The sequence below is a fragment of the Oncorhynchus mykiss genome, chromosome Y (assembly GCF_013265735.2).
Source record: "Oncorhynchus mykiss isolate Arlee chromosome Y, USDA_OmykA_1.1, whole genome shotgun sequence".
NCBI lineage: Eukaryota > Metazoa > Chordata > Actinopteri > Salmoniformes > Salmonidae > Oncorhynchus > Oncorhynchus mykiss.
In genome coordinates, this window is record NC_048593.1 from 37,788,552 (window position 1) to 37,798,668 (window position 10,117).

The window sequence follows — 10,117 nt, forward strand, 5'->3', positions numbered from 1 at the left end:
GGGTTGCATCACTGCCTGGTATGGCAACTGCTCAGCCTCCGACCGCAAGGCACGACAGAGGGTCGTGTGTACGGCCCAGTACATCACTGGGACCAAGCTTCCTGCCATCCAGGACCTCTATACCAGGCGGTGTCAGAGGAATGCCCTACGACTCCAGCCACCCTAGTCGTAGAATGTTCTCTCTGCTACCGCACGACAAGCGGTACTGGAGCGCCAAGTCTAGGTCCAAGAGGCTTCTAAACAGCTTCTACCCCAAAGCCATAAGACTCCTGAGCATCTAATCAATTGGCTACCCAGACTATTTGCATTGCCCCCCACACCACCCCTCTTTTACGCTGCTGCTACTCTCTGTTATTATCTATGCATAGTCACTTTAATAACTCTACCTACATGTACATATTACCTCAATTACCTCGACTAACCGATGCCCCTGCACATTTTCTCTGTACCGGTACCCCTTGTATATAGCCTCCACATTGTCTCTGTACCGGTACCCCCTGTATTTAGCCTCCACATTGTCACTGTTCCAGTACCCCCTGTATATAGCCTCCACATTGTCTCTGTACAGTAATACCCTGTATATAGCCTCCACATTGTCTCTGTTCTGGTACCACCTGTATGTAGCCTCCACATTGTCTCTGTACCGTAACACCCTGTATATAGCCTCCACATTGTCTCTGTACCGTAACACCCTGTATATAGCCTCCACATTGTCACTGTTCCAGTACCCCCTGTATATAGCCTCCACATTGTCTCTGTTCTGGTACCACCTGTATATAGCCTCCACATTGTCTCTGTACCGTAACACCCTGTATATAGGCTCCACATTGTCTCTGTTCTGGTACTCCCTGTATATAGCCTCCACATTGTCTCTGTTCTGGTACCCCCTGTATGTAGCCTCCACATTGACTCTGTTCTGGTACCCCCTGTATATAGCCTCCACATTGTCTCTGTACCGTAACACCCTGTATATAGCCTCCACATTGTCTCTGTACCGTAACACCCTGTATATAGCCTCCACATTGTCTCTGTTCTGGTACCACCTGTATGTAGCCTCCACATTGTCTCTGTTCTGGTACCACCTGTATTTAGCCTCCACATTGTCTCTGTACCGTAACACCCTGTATATAGCCTCCACATTGTCTCTGTACCGTAACACCCTGTATATAGGCTCCACATTGTCTCTGTTCTGGTACCACCTGTATGTAGCCTCCACATTGTCTCTGTACCGTAACACCCTGTATATAGCCTCCACATTGTCTCTGTACCGTAACACCCTGTATATAGCCTCCACATTGTCTCTGTACCGTAACACCCTGTATATAGCCTCCACATTGTCTCTGTACCGTAACACCCTGTATATAGCCTCCACATTGTCTCTGTACCGTAACACCCTGTATATAGCCTCCACATTGTCTCTGTACCGTAACACCCTGTATATAGCCTCCACATTGTCTCTGTACCGTAACACCCTGTATATAGCCTCCACATTGACTCTGTACTGGTACCACCTGTATATAGCCTCCACATTGTCTCTGTTCTGGTACCACCTGTATGTAGCCTCCACATTGTCTCTGTACCGTAACACCCTGTATATAGCCTCCACATTGTCTCTGTACCGTAACACCCTGTATATAGCCTCCACATTGTCTCTGTTCTGGTACCACCTGTATATAGCCTCCACATTGTCTCTGTACCGTAACACCCTGTATATAGCCTCCACATTGTCTCTGTTCTGGTACCCCCTGTATATAGCCTCCACATTGTCTCTGTTCTGGTACCACCTGTATATAGCCTCCACATTGACTCTGTTCTGGTACCACCTGTATATAGCCTCCACATTGACTCTGTACCGTAACACCCTGTATATAGCCTCCACATTGTCTCTGTTCTGGTACCACCTGTATATAGCCTCCACATTGTCTCTGTTCTGGTACCACCTGTATATAGGCTCCACATTGTCTCTGTTCTGGTACCACCTGTATATAGCCTCCACATTGTCTCTGTATCGTAACACCCTGTATATAGGCTCCACATTGTCTCTGTACCGTAACACCCTGTATTTAGCCTCCACATTGTCTCTGTACCGTAACACCCTGTATTTAGCCTCTCTATTGTTATTTTACTGCTGCTCCTTAGTTGTTTGTTACTTGTATTTCTTAATTTTGTTGTTATTTTTCTTAAAACTGCATTGTTGGTTTAGGGCTAGTAAGTAAGCATTTCCCTGTTGTATTCGGCGCATGTGACAAATACAATTTGAAGTGTCTTTACTGGCATTTTCAACCTCTACCTGACCGAGTCTGTAATATCTACAAGCAGACCACCATAGTCCCTGTGCACAAGAAAGCGAAGGTAACCTGCCTACAGTGCCTTGCGAAAGTATTCGGCCCCCTTGAACTTTGCGACCTTTTGCCACATTTCAGGCTTCAAACATAAAGATATAAAACTGTATTTTTTTGTGAAGAATCAACAACAAGTGGGACACAATCATGAAGTGGAACGACATTTATTGGATATTTCAAACTTTTTTAACAAATCAAAAACTGAAAAATTGGGCGTGCAAAATGATTCAGCCCTCGGACGAGTTTCACGTAGTTCTTTCCTCTCCCACTACTGGACTTCCTCTCACTACCATATTTGGTGGTGAGAAAACGTTATTCTTCTTCATCTATGAGGTTTATTGGCAGACTACACTCATAAGATGTACTGCCGCCACGTGGTAGTAAAATATTGCCCAAAATCAAAACATGTTTTGGATGAACAAATTCATTCTAATTACCAAAAACAGTAACCAGATTCACACTAATTACCAAAAACAGTAACCAAATTCACACTAATTACCAAAAACAGTAACCAAATTCATTCTAATTATCAAAAACAGTAACCAGATTCACACTATTATCCTGGATTTCAAACAAAAAGAAAAACTGTACTCCTTCAGTCGGATTTTTAACATCGACCCCCTCCCTCTTGTTTTTACACAGCTGCTAAATTGTATTTATTTATTAAACCTTTATTTAACTAGGCTGCTGCTACTCGCTGTTTATTATCTATGCATAGTCACTTTACAAATGACCTCGACTAACCTGTTCCCCTGCACGTTGACTCGGTACCGGAGGGTGGAGCCTCTTCATTCACACTCTGAAACATTCCGGCTCGGAACTAGGAAACTCTGAAATGTCATATTTGCTAACTTCTTGTAGTTATACACGTACCACGATCAACAAATCATCAAGTCTGATTTTTCGAGTTTCCTAGTTCCGACTAGCATATAAACGCAGCATAAACTCATAGGTAGAAACACTTAATCGGGTCTAACGAGCTGCGCAGGCCGTCAAATCCAACTATAAAGTTTGGAGTAATAACATGTTCAACTACTTAAGACATTGGCTCGAATCTATGTTTTGCGTTTAGATATTTGAGAAAATTAACAACTAAACAATCATTTTTCACTTCTCTCTTTAACTTTAACCCCCAGACCCCTGCCTAGTCGGTTTGGTCTTTTTCCCAATCGTTCCCGGAAGTCTCGCGATTGTTGCACCTCTTGGTTTAGAAACTCTGTGGCTGTAGCCTGATTGGCTGGACGCGATATGCAACATCTGGGACGAGCATTCGTAAGCATTAGCCACTTTAGCACGGTGGTGGAGCATTGTATTTCATGTTGAAAGTATGCATTTTCCCCCGCCTCTGTTAAATCGAGTTAAGGAGAACATCTACGCATTTAACCCGGTTACAGGGGATATGAGTGTATTTCCGGCTGCATGAAATGCCTTTGGACTGTAAAATGGAAACGACTCAATATCGTCATCTGCCGGCCTATGTGCTAGGCTATACTCTTTCTACCACACGACCCAGAACGGGGTCAGTAGCCTAGGGTCAGAGTATGTCTACAAAGTGAAACAACACCAACCTGTAGCTAACAAAACAAATGGCTGAAAGGGATCTGACTGCATTCTTTTAAATGTTTTTTTAGAAATATTTGGATTAAATAATGAATCTATTGGAAAACATTATACTCCTTTACTTTAGTTCTACTTTTTGGAGGATCATTGAGTTGGCTAGGCTATCTGTGCCTTTTGAGTTTGGTAGATGACAAATAGCTAGTCAGACGAATCAAGGACTACCAGTTCGTGTATGAATTTCAACACAGTAGTCAGGCAGGTCCAACCGAGATTTTAAGTAAGATCGCTGGATTCAGAGTGCTAACCTTTACACAATAGAACCCCATGCTGATGGCTTTGGTGACGTATGACACCTCTTGCTTTCGTGAAATGGTTGGGTGGTACTTGAAGTGATTTTGACTTTATCAGATATGTAAAAGGTAGCTTGTAAGCAATTTCAAATACATTACATTTCATATGTGCCTCTAGTCAACAATGATAAGTAATTTTCTCTCTTTCTCATCTCTCTTTTCTTATCTTTCTTCCTTGCTTTCTCCACCCTCCCATCTCTCTCTCTCATTCTCTTGTTAGCCCTCTCTGTTGCGCTCACTCTCTGTCGCTCTCTCTCTCTGTTGCGCTCTCTCTCTGTCGCTCTCTCTCTCTCTGTCACTCTCTCTCTCTGTCGCTCTCTCTCTCTGTCGCTCTCTCTCTCTGTCGCTCTCTGTCGCTCTCTCTCTCTGTCGCTCTCTCTCTGTCGCTCTCTCTCTGTCGCTCTCTCTCTGTCGCTCTCTCTCTGTCGCTCTCTCTCTCGCTTCTGTCGCTCTCTCTCTGTCGCTCTCTCTCTGTCGCTCTCTCTCTGTCACTCTCTCTCTGTCGCTCCCTCCCCCTCTCTCCGTCTCTGTGGAATAATGAGATGTGTGAATGGAGAGGGAGGGGGGATGTGAGTCATCCCAATGAGTCATGCCGTGTGTGTTAAGGATGGCACAGGAAGAGACAGGCAGTAAAAATGGGCACACACAGACACGGAAATATGGTCACACAACAATAACACACACACACACACACACACACACACACACACACACACACACACACACACACACACACACAGTGCTATAATGGATTAATTGACAAAGCCAGAGTGAGTGTGTGCACAGAATACCATATTTTGCTCACGGTCCAGTAGATCTTTAACATGCAGTTATAGACATTGACCAGCTGGTGTCAGGTGTATTGAGTATTGAACCCCTTGCTAGCAATGCTCAAACACACTGCAGCTTCCTGCCCTCTTCGCCCATTGAGCTCTCTGGACCAAAGACAATCACACACCTACAGGAACTTAAATATGATGATTTACTTGGATTCAACCCAGCTGATAGCAAGCTGTGTGTGAGTGTTTGTTAAAGAAATAACTATCTTATTTTCTTTCACACCCCCTCTCCATCTCGACGTCTTTATATCTTTCGCTCTTTCTTTCGGTTGACACTTCTCTTTGTCTTTTCTATCTGAAACAGACAGGAGTGAAAGAGAGAGAGGGTCAGGGAGAATGAGAGACAGAGAAAAAGATACAAAGCAGAGAGAAGAGAGCAGGAGCGCATGCAAGATAGAGAGAGAGAGTGAGAGACAGACAGACAGACAGACAGACAGACAGACAGACAGAGAGTTTGATAGACAGACAAAGAGAGAGAGACAGAGAGAGAGAGTTTGAGAGAGACAGACAGACAGAGAGAGAGAGAGAGAGTTTGAGAGACAGAGAGAGAGAGAGAGAGAGAGAGAGTTTGAGAGAGACAGACCGAGAGAGAGAGAGAGTTTGAGAGAGACAGACAGACAGAGAGAGAGAGAGAGTTTGAGAGAGAGAGACAGAGAGAGAGAGAGAGAGAGAGAGAGAGAGAGAGAGACAGACAGACAGACAGAGAGAGAGAGAGTTTGAGACAGACAGAGACAGATAGAGAGAGAGAGACAGAGAGAGAGAGAGAGAGACAAAGAGAGACAGAGAGAGAGAGAGTTTGAGACAGACAGAGACAGATAGAGAGAGAGAGACAGAGAGAGAGAGAGAGAGAGAGAGAGAGAGACAGAGAGAGACAGAGAGAGAGAGAGAGAGAGAGAGAGACAGAGAGAGAGAGAAAGATAGAAAGAAAGAGAAAGGGTACGGGAAAGGGAAAGGGAGAGAGAGAGAGAGGGATATAGGGATTGTGAGAGAGTGGGACAAAGAGAGAGAATGAAAGAGGTAAGAAAGAGAGGAAAAACAGATAGAGGGACAGAAAGAGAAAGAATAGATAGAGAAAGAAAGAGCATGTGGGGGACCCAGCTGCATCAGCAGTAGCAGTGCAGAGAGATGAGGTGTTGTAGCAGCCGTCTGCTCTATCTGACAGTAGAGTAAACATCCTTATTTCCCTAGCAACAAGATTCACTTCGGAATTAAAGGACCAGCGCCTTACACATGACGCATGCTTTCTCTCTCTCTCTCTCTCTCTCTCTCCTTTTCCCTCCATTTTTGTCTTCCCCTCTCTCCACTTCATTATGTTTTTTTGATGCCTTCTTGACTGCTCATTTTCCCCCCGTGTTCCTACAGCATGCGAGTGAATGATACATCTAAGGCCTGTGTGTGAGCTCACACCCACAGTGGGATGATTTGATTCAGTAGACCTACATGTTCTTGGAGAACTGTAATTGCTAATAGGCTACTGTACATCATGTGTATGTTGAACGCTGTAGTCCAGTGGTCACCAACCTTTTCTGAGTCAAGGTCACAAAATGCATTTTAAACTTAACTTAAAAATCAGAAGCCTATGCTCAATACATTATCACTGCATATTGGCTATGCTTGAATTGCCCTGCCAAAGTTGTTTTTCTCAGACCATTTAAAAAAATGTTAGGTATATGATCACACTGGTAATAGATCATTTGTTGTATTAGTTGTGAAGCACAGCTGAGTGAGCATGATATAGTTTTACTGGATTGATGGCCTGCATCTGATGAGAAGGAGGGAGGGAGCAGGGGGAGGCTCAAAAAAGGGGACACCTTTTTTCCAGCTGATGGCGAAACTTAAGTCGCACTGCATTATTTCTGCCTCATGCGTTGTTTTTATTGACATTTAGCAGACACTCTTATCCAGAGCGATTTACAGTAGTGAGGGCATACATGTTCATACTGTTCCTCCTTGGGAATTGAACCCACAACCCTGGTGTTGCCAGTGCCATGCTCTACCAACTGAGGCACATAGGACTGCTTTGACCAGAGAAAGTGAAATATTCCTCGATATCAAAAAAAGGCACAAACCGCTAATAATAATAACACAAGCTCCTGGAAACACATTGTTATACTCATTCATTACAGCTGCAGTGCTGGTGGTACTCATTCATTACAGCTGCAGTGGTGGTGGTACTCATTCATTACAGCTGCAGTGCTGGTTGTACTCATTCATTACAGCTGCAGTGCAGGTTGTACTCATTCATTACAGCTGCAGTGCAGGTTGTACTCATTCATTACAGCTGCAGTGCAGGTTGTACTCATTCATTACAGCTGCAGTGCTGGTTGTACTCATTCATTACAGCTGCAGTGCAGGTTGTACTCATTCATTACAGCTGCAGTGCTGGTTGTACTCATTCATTACAGCTGCAGTGCAGGTTGTACTCATTCATTACAGCTGCAGTGGTGGTGGTACTCATTCATTACAGCTGCAGTGCAGGTTGTACTCATTCATTACAGCTGCAGTGGTGGTGGTACTCATTCATTACAGCTGCAGTGCTGGTTGTACTCATTCATTACAGTGGTTGTACTCATTCATTACAGCTGCAGTGCTGGTTGTACTCAATTATTACAGCTGCAGTGTTGGTTGTACTCATTCATTACAGTGGTTGTACTCATTCATTACAGCTGCAGTGCTGGTTGTACTCATTCATTACAGCTGCAGTGGTGGTTGTACTCATTCATTACAGCTGCAGTGCTGGTTGTACTCATTAATTACAGCTGCAGTGCTGGTTGTACTCATTCATTACAGCTGCAGTGCTGGTTGTACTCATTCATTACAGCTGCAGTGCTGGTTGTACTCATTCATTACAGCTGCAGTGCAGGTTGTACTCATTCATTACAGCTGCAGTGCTGGTTGTACTCATTCATTACAGCTGCAGTGCTGGTTGTACTCATTCATACAGCTGCAGTGCTGGTTGTACTCATTCATTACAGCTGCAGTGCAGGTTGTACTCATTCATTACAGCTGCAGTGGTGGTTGTACTCATTCATTACAGCTGCAGTGCAGGTTGTACTCATTCATTACAGCTGCAGTGCAGGTTGTACTCATTCATTACAGCTGCAGTGCTGGTTGTACTCATTCATTACAGCTGCAGTGCAGGTTGTACTCATTCATTACAGCTGCAGTGCTGGTTGTACTCATTCATTACAGCTGCAGTGCTGGTTGTACTCATTCATTACAGCTGCAGTGCTGGTTGTACTCATTCATTACAGCTGCAGTGCTGGTTGTACTCATTCATTACAGCTACAGTGGTGGTTATACTCATTAATTACAGCTGCAGTGCAGGTTGTACTCATTCATTACAGCTGCAGTGGTGGTTGTACTCATTCATTACAGCTGCAGTGCAGGTTGTACTCAATCATTACAGTGGTTGTACTCATTCATTACAGCTGCATTGCTGGTTGTACTCGTTCATTACAGTGATGGTTGTACTCATTCATTACAGCTGCAGTGCAGGTTGTACTCATTCATTTCAGTGCTGGTTGTACTCATTCATTACAGCTGCAGTGGTGGTACTCATTCATTTCAGTGCTGGTTGTACTCATTCATTACAGCTGCAGTGCAGGTTGTACTCAATCATTACAGTGGTTGTACTCATTCATTACAGCTGCATTGCTGGTTGTACTCGTTCATTACAGTGATGGTTGTACTCATTCATTACAGCTGCAGTGCAGGTTGTACTCATTCATTACAGCTGCAGGGCTGGTTGTACTCATTCATTTCAGTGCTGGTTGTACTCATTCATTACAGCTGCAGTGGTGGTACTCATTCATTTCAGTGCTGGTTGTACTCATTCATTACAGCTGCAGTGCTGGTTGTAGCGTGAGTGGAAGTTGGGAGAATGTGAATTTTATGTCTTACAAAAGTGTTGACAGTGCTGAATAACAACTTAAACATGAACTTACTCATAAAAACAGCAGCGCTTTGCTGTAATCACAGAGTCTCTTTCTAGACATGGTTTTAAATGTTTTGAAATCTCACATGATCAACTTTGGTGCGTTAGAGGCTTCTTTTCACAGTCTATAGCACAATGAAACCATACAGACACAGTGATCTGAGCTCTCTCATGGGAGCTCCTGCGTGGCTCAGCGGTCAAAGGCACTGCATCTCAGTGCTAGAGGTGTCACTACAGACCCTGGTTCAGCGGTCTAAGGCACTGCATCTCAGTGCTAGGGGTGTCACTACAGACCCTGGTTCAGCGGTCTAAGGCACTGCATCTCAGTGCTAGAGGTGTCACTACAGACCCTGGTTCAGCGGTCTAAGGCACTGCATCTCAGTGCTAGAGGTGTCACTACAGACCCTGGTTCAGCGGTCTAAGGCACTGCATCTCAGTGCTAGATCTGTCACTACAGACCCTGGTTCAGCGGTCTAAGGCACTGCATCTCAGTGCTAGGGGTGTCACTACAGACCCTGGTTCAGTGGTCTAAGGCACTGCATCTCAGTGCTAGAGGTGTCTCTACAGACCCTTGCTCAGCGGTCTAAGGCACTGCATCTCAGTGCTAGAGGTGTCACTACAGACCCTGGTTCAATGGTCTAAGGCACTGCATCTCAGTGCTAGAGGTGTCACTATAGACCCTGGTTCAGCGGTCTAAGGCACTGCATCTCAGTGCTAGAGGTGTCACTACAGACCCTGGTTCAGCGGTCTAAGCCACTGCATCTCAGTGCTAGAGGCGTCACTACAGAACCCTGGCTTGAATCCAGGCTGTATCACGACAGGCCATGATTGGGAGTCCCATAGGGCGGTGCACAATTGGCCTGGATTTGGCTTACTTGGCTAGTTAAATAAAAATTAAATACAAATCAATTTGCTATAGGTGCACTTGATTTGGTCTCTGGGTCTGCCAGATAGCGGAAAACTACCTTCAGGCACACAAAATGGGTCAAAATGAGAACACTTTGCCTTCCCGGCACTAGGGCTGCTGAATCAAGTGCACCTTTTTTACAGAAATGTTTGGTGACCGACTAGGAATGGCTTGGATCGCGA